The sequence below is a fragment of the Oncorhynchus tshawytscha genome, linkage group LG09 (genome assembly GCF_018296145.1).
Source record: "Oncorhynchus tshawytscha isolate Ot180627B linkage group LG09, Otsh_v2.0, whole genome shotgun sequence".
Classification (NCBI taxonomy): Eukaryota; Metazoa; Chordata; class Actinopteri; order Salmoniformes; family Salmonidae; genus Oncorhynchus; species Oncorhynchus tshawytscha.
The window spans coordinates 22368951-22389474 of NC_056437.1; the positions used below are offsets into that span (position 1 = coordinate 22368951).

Sequence of the window (20524 nt, forward strand, 5' to 3'; positions counted from 1 at the left end):
AACACATCCGCCACGCTGCTCCTCAACACGGGGGCCCCTCAGGGGTACGTGCACAGTCCCCTCCTGTTCTCCCTGTTCCCTCATGACTGCATGGCCAGGTACGACTCCAACACCATCATCAAGTTTGCCGACGACACAACAGTGGTAGGCCTGATCACCGAAAACGATGAGACAGCCTGTAAGGAGGAGGTCAGAGACCTGGTTGTGTGGTGCAGGACAACCTCTCCCTCAACGTGATCAAGACAAAGGAGATGATTGCGGACTACAGGAAAAGGAGTACGAGCACGCCTCCATTCTCATCGACGGGGTTGTAGTGGAGCAGGTTGAGAGCTTCAAGTTCCTTGGTGTCCACATCACCTACAAACTATCATGGTCCAAACATACGAAGACAGTCGTGAATAGGGCACGATAAAACGCTATTCCCCCTCTGGAGACTGAAAAGATTTGGCATGGGTCCTCAGATCCTACAAAAAGTTCTACAGCTGCACCATCGAGAGCATCCAGCTGACTGGTTGCATTACTGCCTGGTATGGCAACTGTTCGGCCTCCGACCGCAAGGCAATACAGAGGGTAGTTCGTACGGCCCAGTACGCATTACCCTGCCATCCAGGACCTCTATACCAGGCTGTGTCAGAGGAAGGCCCTGAAAATTGTCAAAGACTCCAGCCACCCTAGTCATAAACTGTTCTCTCAGCTACCTCACGGCAAGCGGTAACAGAGCGCTAAACAGCTTCTACCTCCAAGCCTTAAGACTCCTGAACAGCTAATCAAAGGGCTACCCAGACCCCTCTTTTATGCTGCTGCTACTCTCTGTTTATTATCTATGCATAGTCACTTTAACTGTACATACATGTACATATGTGACCTGATTCAGGAAACTAGGCGTAATGTCGCAAGTCACGACATCACAGGAGAGCAGTTTGAACGTAAACATTTTTTTAAATAAAAATGTGTTTTTTGGCAGAAATGTCTTCTTGAACATGTGTACTTTCATGTGCCTTAATAACAGACTTGTATGCCATCTGTCAATATACGAAGAAAAATTACGAGCCTTGTTTAAACCACTTAAAAAGACAGCAACCTTCCCACTAGCTATGATTGGCTGAGATAATGAGTGGGCTGGACATGCTGAGAGATGAGTTCTGATTGGTCTGCCATATAGAGGGCTTTTGTTTATTTGAGCTGGTCAGTCTCTGTTGGTAATCCTGTTGAACACATCTTTTTAAATGTAGCTGCATAAATGTTGCTCTCCACTTTCTGGAGGATCGAGTTTTGAAATCAGTGGAAATAGAGTACGATAGCTAAAGAGATGGGAAAACACCTGTTTCCAGATTCCAGCTTTCAAGCTAAGGACGTTTTTGGCATGGATCCGTGACAGGGAGGGTCCACCATCCATGATGATGTATGTAAGACAGTCTAGCTAGCTACATTTTCAGATAATACACGTTTCTAATTTTGACAGAAAGTTGTTTAATTTCAAGCTAAAGTGTACTGTTAGTTAGGTGGCTGGCTCGTTAGCTAACGTTGTGACATGATGTGTGTGATCTTAAATGTTGTTTACCTAGCTAGGTACATGTCTTAAGCTAAAGTGTACTGTTAGCTGGCTGGCTCCATGGAGAACGTTGCGTGTATGAAATTATTATTATTGTTATTATTGTCATTGTTATTCATGCAGGGGTAGTAATGACATGATTTGGCACTGTTCATTGTTGTTTAACTAGCTAACTTTAGGTGCCGTGACGTGATGTGTGTGATCGTACATGTTGTGTACCTAGCTAGGTTAATTGTTTACCTAGGTAGCTAGCTACATGTCTTAAGTGAAAGTGTCCAACACCTGTTGAATATGGTCGGTGTCAATAAACGTCAGCAAAAAAGCATAATGAAATTGCTGCCATCAGAGCTGGTTAGGCTGTTTTCATGTTATCCAGAGGTAAACAAATCATCGGCCAGAGCGTCAAGTGTGCGCTCTGAATGCAACAAGATGGGTGGGGCTAAAGCTTAAGAGGGTGTGAACAATGCTGAAGGGGTGTAGACAAAGAAGAGCTCTCTCACTGAAACACTAAAATGCCATTTACTCAAAAGTGAGTTTACAAGTGTATCAACTTTCAAAGCAGAATGACTTTCCCATTGTATTCTTAGTGTATGATATACCATTTTGTAGCTCTGAGTCTCTGTTTTACCAATGTAAAAAAAACAATTTAAAATGTTGCTACATAAGACCAAATCCAGGTGGAGTCACATATGATCTCAATTACCTTGACTAAACCTTGACATTGACTCTATACCTGTACCCCCTGTATATTGCCTCGCCATTGTTATTTTACTGCTGCTATTAAATTATTTGTAACTTTTAGTTTAAATTTTTTTCTTATCTATTTTTTACTTAACACTTCTTTTTTAAACTGCATTGTTGGTTAGGGCTTGTAAGTAAGTATTTCACTGTAAGGTCTACTACACCGGTTGTATTCAGCACATTGATTTGATCATATCACAATTGATGTAGAAAATATGGATTCATTAATGTTTTCATTTTAATACATTTATTTTTTTGGACTCTCTTTCTCTCTCACATTTAGCCATCAGAGTATTACAGAGTATTCTATACTTAAATAATATACACTACCGGTCAAAAGGTTTAGAACACCTACTCATTCAAGGGTTCTTCTTTATTTTTACTATTTTCTACATTGTAGAATAATAGTGAAGACATCAAAACTATGAAATAACACATATGGAATCATGTTGTAACCAAAAAAGTGTTAAACAAATCAAAATATGTTTTATATTTGAGATTCTTCAAATAGCCACCCTTTGCCTTGATGACAGCTTTGCACACTCCTGGCATTCTCTCAACCAGTTTCACCTGGAATGCTTTTCCAGCAGTCTTGAAGGAGTTCCCACATACGCTGAGCACTTGTTGGCTGCTTTTCCTTCACTCATCCCAAACCATCTCAATTGGGTTGAGGTCGGCTGACTGTGGAGGCCAGGTCATCTGATGCAGCACCCCATCACTGTCCTTCTTGGTCAAATAGCCCTTACACAGCATGGAGGTGTGTTGGGTCATTGTCCTGTTGAAAAACAAATGATAGTCCCACTAAGCCCAAACCAGATGAGATGGTGTATTGCTGCAGAATGCTGTGGTATACATGCTGGTTAAGTGTGCCTTGAATTCAAAATAAATCACAGACATTGTCACCAGCAAAGCAACCCCACACCATAACACATCCTCCTCCATGCTTTACGGTGGGAACCACACATGCTGAGATCATCCGTTCACCCACACCGCATCTCACAGAGACACGATGGTTGGAACCAAAAATCTCAAATTTGGACTCCTGACCAAAGGACAGATTTCCACCGGTCTTGCTCATGTTTCTTAGCCCAAGCAAGTCTCTTCTTCTTATCGGTGTCCTTTAGTGGTGGTTTCTTTGCAGCAATTCGAACATGAAGTCCTGATTTACACAGTCTCTTCTAAACAGTTGATGTTGGGATGTGTATGTTACTTGAACTAGGTGAAGCATATATTTGGGCTGCAATTTCTGAGGCTGGTAACTAATGATCTTATCCTCTGCAGCAGAGGCAACTCTGAGTCTTCCTTTCCTGTGGCGGTCCTCAAGAGAGGCAGTTTCATCACAGCACTTGATGGTTTTTGCAACTGCACTTGAAGAAACTTTAAAAGTTCTTGAAATTTTCCGTATTGACTGACCTTCATGTTTTAAAGTAATGATGGACTGTCCTTTCTCTTTGCTTATTTGAGCTGTTCTTGCCATAATATTAACTTGGTTTTTTACCAAACTATTTTCTGTATACCACCCCCACCTTGTCACAACACAACTGATTGGCTCAAACGCATTAAGAAGGAAGAAATTCCACAAATTAACTTTTGAAGAATGCTCACCTGTTAATTGAAATGTATTTCAGGTGATTACCTCATGAAGCTGGTTGAGAGAATGCCAAAAGTGTGCAAAGCTGTCATCAAGGCAAAGGGTGGCTATTTGAAGAATCTCAAATATAAAACATATTTTGATTTGTTTAACACTTTTGGTTACTATATGATTCCATATGTGTTGTTTCATAGGTTTGATGTCTTCACTATTATTATACAATGTAAAAGGAAAGATAAACCAAAGGATAAAATACATTATGGAGTTGCTGTATTGTCAAGAAATAGCCTACTGAAATTCTGGTGTGAAACGAGGTGATGTTTTGTCATTCTAGAATAAAAAATATGTATATTTATAAACCTCAGCAATATAGGTGTGTTAAAAATGTATACCATTTCAACCATTGTTGCACACTTTGAAGTTAAACATTACATTTGAAAAAAGTCAAACCAATCCATATGTGATGTTCCTAGCAGAGAATATAGATCTACTACAAATCATGCCTGGGGCCAATTTAAATTGAAGGCAGTCAGTTCAGGAAGTGATTTTATAAAAATGTTAAAAAGGGCACTTAAAAAAAAAGCTTCTACACCTCAGTTTATTGAGAAGTCATTGGAAATATATGCATTATTTTGTTTCTATTATTGTTATTTAAGTCTACTTCCTGAATTGACTGCCTTCACTTCGAATTGACCCCTGTTACAAATAATGTGCCACTACCTTTTCGGGTGTTAGAATGCTGCATTGATTATGTGCATCAAGATGCTGAAGGGGTGGCAGGTAGCCTGGTGGTTAGAGCATTGGGCTTGCTGGATCGAATCCCCGACCTGACAAGGTAAAAATCTGTCGTACTACCCCTGAGCAAGGCAGTTGACCAACTATTCCCCAGGTGCCGTTTGGGGTTTTAGGCTGGGTTTCTGTACAGCACTTTGAGATATCAGCTGATGTATGAAGGGCTATATAAATAAATTTGATTTGATTTGCCGTGGATGTCGATTAAGACAGCCCTTGCACCCCTCTGATTCAGAGGGGGTTGGGTTAAATGTGGAAGACAAATTTCAGTTGAAGGCATTCAGCTGTACAACTGACCCATTTCCCTCATCTAGCATGGTTTTACAGGTGTACAACTTTCACTGAGGACATTCTGAAATTGCATTTTTGCCCCCCCCAGTTTTATAATTGCAATGTGATACAAAACGAGGCAACGGTGTGCTTTAGGACCATGTAGACTTATCTGAGAAGTCGGGTAGGCTGTTTGGAGTGTTTATCTGATTGGGGGAAAAAAAATGTGATGTCTCCCCAACTTCCAAAACCAAAGTTACGCCCCTGTGGTTTTCTACGCTGGAGTCATGTCTGTTCACATCTTTGAAATCATCTCCAACAACCATGTTGTTTGATGTGGTTAATACTACAATAGCAGTCTATTTGTTAATAAAGAGATCATTTATTCCATTGTTTAGACATCCAGTCTCTGGTGCAACAAAATAACATCATAGAAGGTTTTATATTGGTGTTAGGTTGTCAATTATTTCCCTCATAAGAGAGGTGGGTTTTATGTTAATGTTTTCTGAATGTGCTCCTCTGTTCCTACATTTTTGTAAACACTCTTATCCAGAGATACTTACAGGAGCAGTTAGGGTTAATTAAGTGCCTTGCTGAAGGGCATAGAGACAGATTGTTCACCTAGTCGACTCAGGGATTCAAACCAGCGACTTTTCAGTTTCTGGGCCAACGCTCCCCATAGGCTACCTACTTTTCTTCCTGTCTGCTTTTTCCAGAGTAACACCAATCAGGTGCTTTTATGCAGGTGTAGGTTAAAGTTGAACATCATTGTGATAGTTACACATTGAGAGCTATTGCCTAGATGGTGCTATGTACTGCTCAACTTACTGAGAGGACCATGACAAACCCACTGCCAACCAGTCTGTTCCAGAGGCCTGAGAGACACCAAGGTAAGAGGAAGATCTGATCTTTTACTAGTTAGGTGATCGATAGCTAAAAATTGTTTTATCCAATTAAGTGTGAGGACAGGGAATAATTCAGTCTGAATGGTTTGTGTATTTTCATCAAATGTACCTGTGCTGCATAAGCTAAATGAAGTGTCCAGAGATGTTACATGCATTGAACACTGTTTTGACAGGCTAAGGAATTTGCATGGCAGTAAATACATAGCACTGAAGGGAGGCGGTATTATCTGATTCCAGTCTATTGTGTTGGTTTAATTTTGTTGGCATCAGGCAGGATGAGCTTCACAGAGGAAGGTTATCGTCTTTTGTCATGTGCTGGGATTTAGTGATGAATGTGACACACAATCTCAATTCAAAAGTGCTGCGGATCAATGTTCTTTAAACACATAGAGAAACAAAATGAAATACCTTGGGAATTGGCACAGGACAAAACCATTTTTTTTTAATCAACACTGAACAGAAATATAAATGCAACATGCAAAATATTGGTCCTATGTTTCATGAGCTGATATAAATTATCCCTGAAAATGTCCAAACGCACAAAAAGCTTGTTTCTCTCTAATTTTGTGCACAAATTTGTTTACATCCCTGTTAGTGAGCATTTCTCCTTTGCCAAAATAATCTATCCATTTGACAGGTGTGGCATATCAAGAAGCTGATTAAACAGCATTACCTTTATACAGGTGCACCTTGTGCTTGGGACAATAAAGTCCACTCTAAAATGTGCAATTCTGTCACACAACACAAATTTAATCGCCATTGTATTATTCATAGGCCTATGCATATCTCTACGCATAGCTTTAATATTTAGACTTATGGAATAAGTCCGAACAGTGCTACTGATGTTGTAGATTCCTCAACATTACTGGGTGTGGTTAGGCCTTCTCCAAACGTTTTAATTTGGAGGTGTCTTCATTTTGTCGGCGTAATTTTTAAAATAAAGTTAAAATGTACGCTTACAATGCTGCACCTTGGTCCAGTCCTTCAGCCAGCCGTGACATAACTTCCCACCACCAACGGACTAAGCAGCATGGTAAGGTGGACTCCTGGACATGGGAGGACGTTCTGGACGGCAAGGGAGTCTACACATGGGAGGAGATCCTGGCGGGAAGGGATTGCCTTCCATGGGAACAGGTGGAGGCAGCTATCAAATCAAATCAAATCAAATTTATTTATATAGCCCTTTGTACATCAGCTGATATCTCAAAGTGCTGTACAGAAACCCAGCCTAAAACCCCAAACAGCAAGCAATGCAGGTGTAGAAGCACGGTGGCGAGGAAAAACTCCCTAGAAAGGCCAAAACCTAGGAAGAAACCTAGAGAGGAACCAGGCTATGTGGGGTGGCCAGTCCTCTTCTGGCTGTGCCGGGTGGAGATTATAACAGAACATGGCCAAGATGTTCAAATGTTCATAAATGACCAGCATGGTCGTATAATAATAAGGCAGAACAGTTGAAACTGGAGCAGCAGCACGGTCAGGTGGACTGGGGACAGCAAGGAGTCATCATGTCAGGTAGTCCTGGGGCATGGTCCTAGGGCTCAGGTCCTCCGAGAGAGAGAAAGAAAGAGAGAATTAGAGAGAGCATATGTGGGGTGGCCAGTCTTCTTCTGGCTGTGCCGGGTGGAGATTATAACAGAACATGGCCAAGATGTTCAAATGTTCATAAATGACCAGCATGGTCGAATAATAATAAGGCAGAACAGTTGAAACTGGAGCAGCAGCACGGTCAGGTGGACTGGGGACTGAGAGAATTAGAGAACGCACACTTAGATTCACACAGGACACCGAATAGGACAGGAGAGGTACTCCAGATATAACAAACTGACCCTAGCCCCCCGACACATTAACTACTGCAGCATAAATACTGGAGGCTGAGACAGCTATGAGGGCAGAGGCAGCCGGAGAGAGGAACCAGCGGTATGTGGGAATACAGCTGGCAAGGAAGCCCGAGAGGCAGCCCCAAAAAAATTTTGGGGGCGGCACACAGGGAGTTGGCAGAGTCAGGAAGCAGACCTGAGCCAACTCCCGTGCTTACCTTGGCGAGCATGGGACTGGTCAGGCCCCGTGCTATGGGGTGATGCGCACGGTACCGAGGTGGAGTATTCACAGGCCGGTATGCTCGGTGCCAACGTTCTGCATTTGCCAGGGGGAAGCTGGCATCCAGCCAGAATGGGTGGGGCCAGCTCTGTGCTCGAGACCGCCAGTGCGCCTCCATGGCCCTGTGTATCCGGTGCCTCCACTACGCACCAGGCCTCCGGTGGCAGCCCCACTCACCAGGCTGTCTCTCCGTCTCCTCACTCCAGGTGCTCCCGTCTGTCCGGAGCTGCCAGAGCCGCCCGCCTGCCCGGAGCTGCCAGAGCCGAATCCCCTCAGTCCAGAGGCGCCCCTCAGTCCAGTGGCGCCCTCTACGAGGGTCTTCAGTCCGGGGCCCGCTGCGAGGTTCCCCGGACTGTTCACCTAAGTGGGCCAATACTGAGGTGGAGCGGGGTCCACGTCCCGTACCCGAGGTGCCGCCGTAAGAAGGCCCACCCGGACCCTCCCCTTTGCGGTCAGGTTTTGCGCACCGTTGGGGGGGGTGGGGGGTACGGTGTGACTAGGATTGAGAACCACACTTAGGTACCCTATTCCCCCACCTGTTTTGTGGGAAGTTAACTTTGTAGTTGTTCAGGGCACATAGCCCAAAGCTTCACGGTTGTTTTTTTGTTCTTCGTTTTGTCAGTGTCATTTTTAAAATAAAGTTAAAATGTACGCTTACCATGCTGCACCTTGGTCCAGTCCTTCAGCCAGCCGTGACAGTACGTTTACAATGGCAGACAAAAATCTTTCACCAGTAATTGGTCTTCTGACCCAGATCAGATCTTTTGCCAATAAATGGGCACAGAAATCAGAGTTGGGCTGCTTGTGTAAACACAGTCTCAGATTTCAACAAAATAAACTAGTTTGGAGGAAAGTGTATCTTATTGGGTTTAAATACCAAAAGGATTACTATCAAGTTTACTCTCTAGATAAGGTTAGGAGGACACACTGTTGAATGAGGTGAGTTGTAATGGCCTGGTTTTATATCTGAAAAGAATGTTAGAGAACTTAGCCACAACTCCCATTTTATAATTGTGATACACATGTTTGAAAAAATCGTCTTTGCTGTTTTTCTATTTTGAAGGTACATTTGTGTGGGGGTGTTTCTGTGTGTTTATACTTGTCTAACTCTTTTCAATTGAGATTGACTCTACTGTGATGTCCTGTGTTTCCCTGATAGAAAGATGGTCCATAAGTCCATAGTGGTGGGTCTGGTGGTGCTGCTGGTGGCAGCCATGAGCACTTTTGTGGGGGTTTTCTTTGGTTTGGGGAGCAGGACGTCTTCGAATGGTCATTCCTACTCAAGGGCTGCCGTGGCAGCCGATGCTGGCCGATGCTCAGAAATCGGCAGGTTAGAATTCTCTTTCACACACAAACACAAACATACTATACATGTACATACAGTACTAGTCTCAAACGTTTGCACACCGGTGAAATTACTAATTGAAATGTTGTTGTAGACATTCAGATACAATACAAAGATCCCTGTTTCAAAACACACTGTCTCAAGCAGGCCTTTAAATAGCAGATACCAGGCTCAAATGTTTCTTTGTCTGAACATAAAAATATGCTCCTTCTTCTGAGTGTATGTATATTCATCCATCATCACAAATCCTTATGATTTTGTCATCATAATTCATTCTGTCTGTGTAAACTGCCTGCTGTTTCTTCAAAAACTAGCGCTTGTGTATGCAAATCAGGGCCACTGAATATAAACTTTTGTCTGTGTGTTTGTGTGTCCAATATAAATCTCAGAGACACATTGCAGAAAGGGAGCTCTGCAGTGGATGCATCTATTGCTGCCTTGCTGTGTGTTGGGCTGGTCAATGCCCACAGCATGGGCATTGGAGGAGGTCTCTTCTTCACCATCTATAATGCCACAACTGGTAGAGTCTGAGCCCTAATCCTTGACTTAAACCTATACCAACTGTATCATTAATGATGTCAACAAATCAAACATTGACTGGCACGACTGAACTAAAAACAGGAAATGTAATAGCTCACTCCATTGTAACTTGGTGTGATGTAATGATTCTGTCTTCCTTCACAGGAAAGGTAGAGACCATTGATTCCAGAGAGATGGCTCCCGCCAACGCAACAGAGCTGCAAAATCTGGACCCCTACAAATCAGCCGGGCTAGACAATCTGGACCCTTTCTTTCTAAAATTATCTGCCGAAATTGTTGCCACCCCAATTACTAGCCTGTTCAACCTCTCTTTCGTGTCGTCTGAGATTCCCGAGATTCCCGAAGATTGGAAAGCAGCTGCGGTCATCCCCCTCTTCAAAGGGGGGGACACTCTTGACCCAAACTGCTACAGACCTATATCTATCCTACCGTGCCTTTCTAAGGTCTTCGAAAGCCAAGTCAACAAACAGATTACCGACCATTTCGAATCTCACCATACCTTCTCTGCTATGCAATCTGGTTTCAGAACTGGTCATGGGTGCACCTCAGCCACGCTCAAGGTCCTAAACGATATCTTAACCGCCATCGATAAGAAACATTACTGTGCAGCCATATTCATTGATCTGGCCAAGGCTTTCGACTCTGTCAATCACCACATCCTCATCGGCAGACTCGACAGCCTTGGTTTCTCAAATGATTGCCTCGCCTGGTTCACCAACTACTTCTCTGATAGAGTTCAGTGTGTCAAATCGGAGGGTCTGCTGTCCGGACCTCTGGCAGTCTCTATGGGGGTGCCACAGGGTTCAGTTCTTGGACCGACTCTCTTCTCTGTATACATCAATGAGGTCGCTCTTGCTGCTGGTGAGTCTCTGATCCACCTCTACGCAGACGACACCATTCTGTATACTTCCGGCCCTTCTTTGGACACTGTGTTAACAACCCTCCAGGCAAGCTTCAATGCCATACAACTCTCCTTCCGTGGCCTCCAATTGCTCTTAAATACAAGTAAAACTAAATGCATGCTCTTCAACCGATCGCTACCTGCACCTACCCGCCTGTCCAACATCACTACTCTGGACGGCTCTGACTTAGAATACGTGGACAACTACAAATTCTTAGGTGTCTGGTTAGACTGTAAACTCTCCTTCCAGACCCATATCAAACATCTCCAATCCAAAGTTAAATCTAGAATTGGCTTCCTATTTCGCAACAAAGCATCCTTCACTCATGCTGCCAAACATACCCTTGTAAAACTGACCATCCTACCAATCCTCGACTTTGGCGATGTCATTTATAAAATAGCCTCCAATACCCTACTCAACTAATTGGATGCAGTCTATCACAGTGCAATCCGTTTTGTCACCAAAGCCCCATATACTACCCACCATTGCGACCTGTACGCTCTCGTTGGCTGGCCCTCGCTTCATACTCGTCGCCAAACCCACTGGCTCCATGTCATCTACAAGACCCTGCTAGGTAAAGTCCCCCCTTATCTCAGCTCGCTGGTCACCATAGCATCTCCCACCTGTAGCACACGCTCCAGCAGGTATATCTCTCTAGTCACCCCCAAAACCAATAATTTATAATTTAATGATAATAATTTAGCCCAAACAACTACCTCTTTCCCAACTGTATTTAATTTTAATTTATTTATTTATTTATTTATTTTGCTCCTTTCCACCCCATTATTTTTATTTCTACTTTGCACATTCTTCCATTGCAAAACTACCATTCCAGTGTTTTACTTGCTATATTGTATTTACTTTGCCACCATGGCCTTTTTTGCCTTTACCTCCCTTCTCACCTCATTTGCTCACATTGTATATAGACTTGTTTATACTGTATTATTGACTGTATGTTTGTTTTACTCCATGTGTAACTCTGTGTCGTTGTATCTGTCGAACTGCTTTGCTTTATCTTGGCCAGGTTGCAATTGTAAATGAGAACTTGTTCTCAACTTGCCTACCTGGTTAAATAAAGGTAAAATAAAAAAATAAAAAAACAGAGGACATGTTTGGGAATAGCACCCAGTTAGCCAAGAAGGGTAATATTTGATCAGTTACCTAACAAAAAGATGAAAGTTGCACATTTACAATGAAAGATGGCCTTGCAATAAAGTCAAAAGACACAAAGTTTTATTGTCACATCCACTAGTACAGTCTTACTTGCTAGCTCTTTCCTAACAATGCAGTAATCAATATCAGTAGTACTATTAAATAAAGTAAAGTATTATACTGAACAAAAATAAAAACGCAACATGCAACAATTTCAAAGATTTTACTGAGGTCCAGTTCATATATGAAAATCAGTCAATTGAAATCAATTAATAAGGCCCTAATATGTGGATTTCACATGACTGGTCAGGGTTGCAGCCATGGGTGGGCCTGGGAGGGCATAGGCTCAGCCAATCAGAATTAGTTTTTTCCTCAGCCCGCCCCCATCCCCACTCAGACGCTCTCACAAGTGAAGAAGCCAGATGTGGAGGTCCTGGGCTGGCGTGGTTACACATGGTCTGCGGTTGTGAGGCCGCTTGGATCTACTGCCAAATTCTCTAAAAAGACATTGGATGCAGCTTATGGTAGAGAAATAAACATTAAATTCTCTGGCAACAGCTTTGGTGGACATTCCTGCAATCCGCAAGCAAATTGCATGCTCACTCAAAACTTGAGACATCTGTGGCATTGTGTTGTGTCACAACTGCACATTTTATAGGGCCCTTTTATTGTCCCCAGCACATGGTGCACATGTGTAATGACCACACTGTTTAATCAGCATCTTGATATGCCACACCTGTCAGGTGGATGGATTATCTTGGCAAAGGAGAAATGCTCACTAGCACAGACAAACAAATTTGCGCACAAAATTTGAGAGAAATAAGCTTTTTGTGTGTATGTAACATTTCTAGGATTGTTTATTTCCGCTCATGAAACATGGGATCAACACTTTACATTTTTGTTCAGTGTAGAATAAAAACACAAGAAATAGAAATAAGAAGAACACAAGAAAGTAAGTAAGCGATATTGACAGGTTCAGTGCCAATACCATATTAACAATGTGCAGGGATACTGGAGTGGTAGGGGTAGATACTGTATGTATAGGGGTAAGGTGACTAGGCATCAGGATATGATAAATGGAGTAGCAGCAACTTATATAATGATTGTGTGTGAGTGTGTTTGTGTGTGTCGTGTCAGTATGAATGTGTGTTATGTGTGTGAGCCAATGAAGTGTGTATGTGTGTTGGAGTGTGAGTGAGTGTGTAGAGGCCTGTGAGTGTGCATAGAGTCCATAGCAGGCAGTGATGCAGTCAAGATGCTCTCAATGGTGCTGCTGTAGAACTTTTTGTAGAACGTTTTGAGGATTTGAGGTCCTATTCCAAAACTTTTCATCCTCCTGAGAAGGCGCTGCCTTGTCCTCTTAATGACTGTGTGTGTGTGTGTATGGACCATTTTAAGTCCTTAGTGATTTGAACACCGAAGAATTTGAGGCTCTTGACCCACTCCATTACAGCCCTGTCGATGTGGAGGGGTGTGTGTTGGCCCCCTGTTTCCTGTAGTCCACAATAAGCTCCTTGGTCTTGCTGATGTTGAGGGAGAGGTTGTTGTCTTGGCACCATGCTGCCAGGTCACTGACCACCTCCCTGTAGGCTGTCTCATCGTCGCCGATGATCAGGCCAACCACGGCCGTGTCGTCAGGAAACTCGATGATTGTGTTGGATTCGTGGTTGGCTACGCAGTCCTGGGTGAACAGGGAGTACAGGAGGGGTCTAAGCACACACCCCTGTGGGGCTCTCGTGTTGAGGGTCAGCATGGCGGAGGTTTTGTTTCCTACCCTCAGGAAGTCCAGGATCCAGTTGCAGTGGGAGGTGTTCAGTCCCAGGGTCCCGAGCTTGGTGATGAGCTTGGAGGGGACTATGGTGCTGAACACGGAGCTGTAGTCAATGAACAGCATTCTAACATAGGTATTCCTTTTATCTACTGTAGGTGGGTGAGGGCAGTGTGGAGTGCAATTGAGATTTCATTGTCTATGGATCTGTTGGGGTGGTATGCAAATTGGAGTGGGTCTAGGGTGTCTGGGATGATGGAGTTGCTGTGTGCCGTAACCAGCCTTTCAAAGCACTTCATGATTACAGATGTGCTACAAGGTGATAGTCATTGTGGCAGGTACCCTTAGAGTTCTTGGGAACAGGAATGAAGAGTAGTACATTAGAGAAGATAAAAAGCTGCACTCCAAACTATGATCTTCCAATATATCCTTTCACAATCTGTTACATTACATTACGTGTAATGTTTGGCAGGAGGGTTGTCCATCGCCATACCAGGGGAGATCCGTGGGTATGAGATGGCACACGATCACCATGGAAAATTGCCATGGAGAGAGCTTTTCCAGCCTGCAATCCAGTTGGCACGGAAAGGCTTTCCTTTGGGCAGGGCATTGGCCACCGCTATTTCCAAGAACAGGGAAACCATCATCTGTGACACAGCTTTATGGTGAGAATGCCTACAAGGGAGGGGTAATATGGAGTGACGATCTGAGTTACTGTTCAGAGGGTCAAGTTTTCACATGAGAAGATACTGTACATCCCCTGTTGATGATTTATGCCCTTATACGCAAACATGAGAGCTCAGTGTTTCGTATGTTGTCTCTGACATGACATCTCTGTTTTTGGTCTCTCTTTCAGTGAGGTATTTTGTGACAAAAACGGTGGCATCCTTAAGGAAAATGACATCATCACCTTTACTAAACTCGCTGACACCTATGAAATAATAGCAAATGAGGGACCTAATGCTTTTTACGAAGGGCCGCTGGCAGAGAACCTTGTGAAGGACATTCAGGCTTCAAGTTGGTTTCGCCCTTATATCTACCAAATATGAACAAACTGCAATTTTGATATAATTTCATTCAGGGTCTGCTGGCTGTACGTGCTACAGAATGTGTTTATGTGTATGTGTTTCAGATGGTATCATCACACTGGATGACCTAAAGAAATACAAGCCTTTTTTGGATGAGAATCCTATCAATGCTACTGTGGGAGGGTACACCATGTTTGTACCCAACGCCCCCGCCAGTGGCCTTGTCCTGTCCCTCATACTCAAAATCCTGGATGGTAAGCCTTCCCACTGATGCCACAGAGTTGTATTCAATATCAAACTGTGGGTCATATTTGGACAGCCTATGCTACATTATAAGTGTATAAGGACCGAAGATAATTGTTTTCCGAGCCATCACACCTGAGGCGCTCTGCTTTGCAGGCCTGATGCTGCGTAAGCACTGTTCACATAAGAAAAGTATGCTGTTAATTTACATTATACCAGCGCTGGTTTACAGTGGCTTACGAAAGTATTCACCCCCTTGGCATTTTTCCTATTTTCTTGCCTTACAACCTGGAATTAAAATTGATTTTTGGGGGTGTTGTATCATTTGATTTACACAACATGCCTACCACTTTGAAGATGCTAAATATTTTTTTATTGTGAAACAAACAACAAATAAGACAAAAAAACAGAACTTGAGCTTGCATAACTATTCACCCCCCCAAAGTCAATACTTTGTAGAGCCACCTTTTGCAGCAATTACAGCTGCAAGTCTCTTGGGGTATGTCTCTATAAGCTTGGCACATCTAGCCACTAGGATTTTTGTCTCTTCTTCAAGGCAAATCTGCTCCAGCTCCTTCAAGTTGGATGGGTTCCGCTGGTGTACAGCAATCTTTAAGTCATACCACAGATTCTCAATTGGATTGAGGTCTGACCTTGGACTAGGCCATTTCAAGACATTTAAATGTTTCCCCTTAAACCACTCAAGTGTTGCTTTAGCAGTATGCTTAGGGTCATTGTCCTGCTGGATGGTGAACCTCCGTCTCAGTCTCCAATATTGTCACGTTCTGACCTTAGTTCTTTTATTATGTCTTTGGTTTAGTATGGTCAGGGCGTGAGTTGGGTGGGTTGTCTATGTTAGTTTTTCTATGATTTGCTATTTCTGTGTTTGACCTGGTATGGTTCTCAATCAGAGGCAGCTGTCTATCGTCCCTGATTGAGAACCATATTTAGGTAGCCTGTTTTCTATTGTTTTTCGTGAGTGATTATTTTCTGTCGTCTGTTGTGTGTCTGCACCAGTCAGAACGGTTTTCGGTCGTTTCTCTTTGTTATTTTGGTTATTTCCATGTTCATTCTAATAAATATGGACACATACCACGCTGCACCTTGGTCCTCACCTTCTTCCACCAACAACGGCCGTTACAGAATCCCCCACCACAACCGGACCAAGCAGCGTGGTATCAGGCAGCAGCGAGATCTGGACTATGTCACAACTTGGGACAAAATAGAAAGGTGGTCGGTCGACCCAGGGAGAGTGCCGGAGCCCGCCTGGGATTCGCTGGAACAGTGCGAGGAGGGATACCGGCCTATGGAGTTGGCGCCACGTACACGGCAGCGCAACAGGCACGAGAGGCAGCCCCTCAAGCGCCATCCATAATTCCTTCAATTCTTACCAGTTTCCCAGTCCCTGCCGACGAAAAACATCGCCATAACATGATGCTGCCACCACCATGCTTCACGGTGGGGATGGTATTCTCGAGGTGATGAGAGGTGTTGGGTTTGCGCCAGACATAGCATTTTCCTTGATGGCCAAAAAGCTACATTTTAGACTCATCTGACAGAGTACCTTCTTCCATATGTTTGGGGATTCTCCCACATTCCTTTTGGTGTTTACTTATTTTTTTCTTTAATTAAGCAATGGCTTTTTTCTGGCCACTCTTCAGTAAAGCCCAGCTCAGTGGAGTGTATGGCTTAAAGTGGTCCTATGGACAGATACTCCAATCTCCACTGTGGAGCTTTGCTGCTCCTTTGGCCTCTTTGTTGCCTCTCTGATTAATGCCCTCCTTGCCTGGTCTGTGAGTTTTGGTGGGCGGCCCTCTCTTGGCAGGTTTGTTGTGGTGCCATATTCTTTCCATTTTTTAATAATGGATTTAATGGTGCTCCGTGGGATGTTCCAAGTATCTGATATTTTTTTATGACCCAACCCTGATCTGTAGTTCTCCACAACATTGTCCCTGACATGTTTGGAGAGCTCCTTGGTCTTCATGGTGCAGCTTGCTTGGTGGAAACCCTTGCTTAGTGGTGTTTCAAACTCTGGGGTCTTTCAGAACAGGTGTGTGTATATATACTGAGATCATGTGACACTTAGAATCCCCCCTATGTGGACTTTTATTTAACAGAGTGTGTGACTTCTGGAGGTAATTGGTTGCACCAGATCTTATTTAGGGGCTTCAGAACAAAGGTGTTGAATACATGTGCACACACCACTTTTCCGTTAGTTTTTTTTTTTAGAATTTTTTGAAACATGTTCTTTTTTTTCATTTCACTTCACCAATTTGGACTATTTTGTGTATGTCCTTTACATGAAATCCCAATAAAAATCTATTTAAATTACAGGTTTTAATGCAACAAAATAGGAAAAATGCCAAGGGGGATGAATACTTTTGCAAGGCACTGTATCTCATCCTATTACTGTGTGCACCATACATGTATAGCTCTCTTGACCATGCAAATTAAGATAGATAACCACCTTTTGTTCGTGGTGGTGCTGCTGAGTGACCAGTTATTGGGGTGTAGAAATAAATCTCCTCTTCCAAGCTCTGTTTCAGCTCCACATTCATGCAGGTTCTATTGGATATATAGTCCATAGATGTCCTCCTCCAGACTTCCTCTCTCTGCTCTGCTGGTACCCAGTACAATGGCTATATAATGTGACAGTGTTTGTCTCAGAGGATTAGATGAAAAACATATTCCAGAGTATTTAAACTGCCTGAACCTCGTCTTCCTGTGGTTCCTCTGCCTGGCCACCCACTCACCGTGGCCCCCTGCCTCTACCGCAAACTCTAATCTTTCCAATTTACCTCTAATTGGACACTGATGAGTGGCGGGGGAATCATGTAACACTGGCATGTCAGGGCCCACTCAAGCCCTTCATCCTGACGGTTCATCATGACTTCTGCTAATGGCATGTCAGGGCCCGCTCAAGCCCTTCATCCTGACGGTTCATCATGACTTCTGCTAATGGCATGTCAGGGCCCGCTCAAGCCCTTCATCCTGACGGTTCATCATGACTTCTGCTAATGGCATGTCAGGGCCCGCTCAAGCCCTTCATCCTGATGGTTCACCATGACTTCTGCTACTGCTTGTCAGCTGAAATTCATCAAATATTTACATTTGGTTTTAGCTTTCTTTCCTTTCTCCCATCCTCTCCTCTACGGCTGTGAACTGAAACAATTGTAACACTGATAGACTGGGACTGGGAGACAGAATGAACCATACTTTTATATTGAGCTTTTACTGTATATGGGGAACACCTTTTCAATATCCACTTCAGAGTCAAAGTGTATATTGACGTGATCAAATTAAATATACTGTATTATTGTTTAATAAATGTAGGGATTGTGGTTATGGTTGATTACCAGGTTTTCTCCCATGCAGGATACAACTTCACCTCAGACAGTGTCTCCAGCACTGAGAAGAAGATCCTCACGTACCACCGCATGGTCGAGGCCTTCCGTTTTGCCTATGCCAAGCGAAGCATGCTGGGAGATCCACAATTCCTACGCATCTCTGATGTAACTCTCATCCCCATCTTTCCCAGAGCTTATATTGAATAGTTCTCTAATAGGATGTCTCTACTAAATGTATACTCTTTCAAGAGTTTACTCCAATCAGGCACTTACTAATCATATTCAATCAACTGGTCCTAGTATGTGTTGAAATGTCATGTTCGTTGGAGACGGAGTAAATATGTATATGCTCATATAAGAGAGTTGATTAGACTATTGTAAAGCTGCTATGTTGAAATGTCAGTAAATGCAAACCAGTTCATCTTCAACATTCTACACTGTTCCGTATGGTGGAATGGGCATTCATTTGAATGGCAGAGCCTCATTCTCCTGTCCCCTCACCTCTTCAGCTCATCCACAACATGACTTCAGATTACTTTGCCGATGCCCTCCGTCAGAAGATTACAGATGATACCACCCATCACATGAACTACTATGAGACGGAGTACTTTGTCCCCGAGAACCACGGGACAGCACATCTGTCTGTGCAGTGGCAGCCACCAGCACCATCAACCATTTGTAAGAATCAAGTCCCAGTTTTGATTTAAAAAATGTACTGGAAGTAGTCCTCATTACTCACCTGTCTTCATTATCTTTCTGTTCTACTTCCTCCCTAGGTTTGGCTCCAAAGTCATGTCGCATTCTACAGGAATCCTCCTCAACAATGAGATGGATGACTTCAGCTCCCCCCTCATCACGAATGGCTATGGAGTGCCCCCTTCACCAAGCAACTTCATCAGACCAGGTAAAGGGTTCATCTGACTACAGACACCAAAGTTTTCAGTGCATCAGCCGACTCGGATAACCAGAAATTGGTACTTGAAGGTGGATCTGGATTGACCTAACTCCCTAGTTGTCTCTCTCCAGGTAAGAGGCCCTTGTCCTCTATGTGTCCAGCCATTCTCTTTGACAAGGGGAGCAAGGAAGTCAAGATGGTGGTGGGGGCCTCAGGAGGAACAAAGATAACCACGGCAACTGCTACGGTGAGCCAGGCTACCATGCCCTTTCATTGCTGTGTGAAAATACTCTTTAATACTTTCTTTGCATTCTACCAAGTAGTCGTCTGTGACTGAATAGTTGGCTGTTCGTTCTGCAGGTGATTCTCAATGCGCTGTTCTTTAACTACGACCTGAAGAAAGCTGTGGCAGATCCCAGAATCCACAACCAGCTCTCACAACCAGCTCTCACAACCAGAGTCCCAACACCACACAGGGAGAGCCCGGGTTTGACGAGGTGGGTTAAATGGCTGACGATCTTCAATACACATGCCCTACAGTGTGTCAAGATCGTGGCTGGTTATCATGCTAGTGATGCAGGGTGTCTATTTGAATAGAAGTTTCACAGTGTTCTATATGCTTTCCTTACAGAGGGTGATGGCTGGTTTGGCCTTGAAGAACCATGAGACAGAGTTCCTGACAGCCACATGTGCTGTGGTTCAGGCGGTGGTGCGCCAGGGTGACCGGCTTCATGCTGAATCTGACCCCAGGAAGTGGGGCTATGCCGCTGGGTACTGAGACCAACCACACAAGCAACTACTAGGACTGGGAATTGCCAGGGACCTCACAATACGATATCACGATACTTAGGTGCCAATATATGTATGCGATTCCCACAATTATATATTTATTGTGATTCGATACTGTGATTTTATTGCGATTTGACATTCCAAACATATTGCTCACGTTATGTCAGCTGCAGAGAGACAAAAGACACCATGAGAAAATTTGTTTTAATCAGTCATGGAAATAAAAATAGCTGAAAACATGTCAGCTCACTATTTAAAAAGATGGAGAACAGGCTGTAAGATTAACAGGTACAGCCGACTAGCTCTAGCTAAAGCTACCTCATTTTTTACAAATCAATACTTGGAGTCAAAGTATCAATTTAACATTGTCCAAAAAAATAGCGATATGTAACTGTACAGATTATTTTCCACCATCATTACCTGCTCCCTCAAACTGAGACCCATACAGACACCCCAGTTTACACAAACTGAGACCCATACACACACCCCTGCTTCCACAGACAGGCTGGCTGATTAGGCATCCAATTCAGATGAAAACCACCCCCACAGACTATATTAGAAACCAAC

At 43.5% G+C, this 20524-nt stretch overlaps 1 pseudogene; it reads left to right on the forward strand.

The window, feature by feature from the left end:
- Positions 1 to 9111: 9111 nt before the first annotated feature.
- LOC112259327 lies at positions 9112 to 19946 on the forward strand (annotated as a pseudogene).
- The last annotated feature ends 578 nt before the right edge of the window (positions 19947 to 20524 follow it).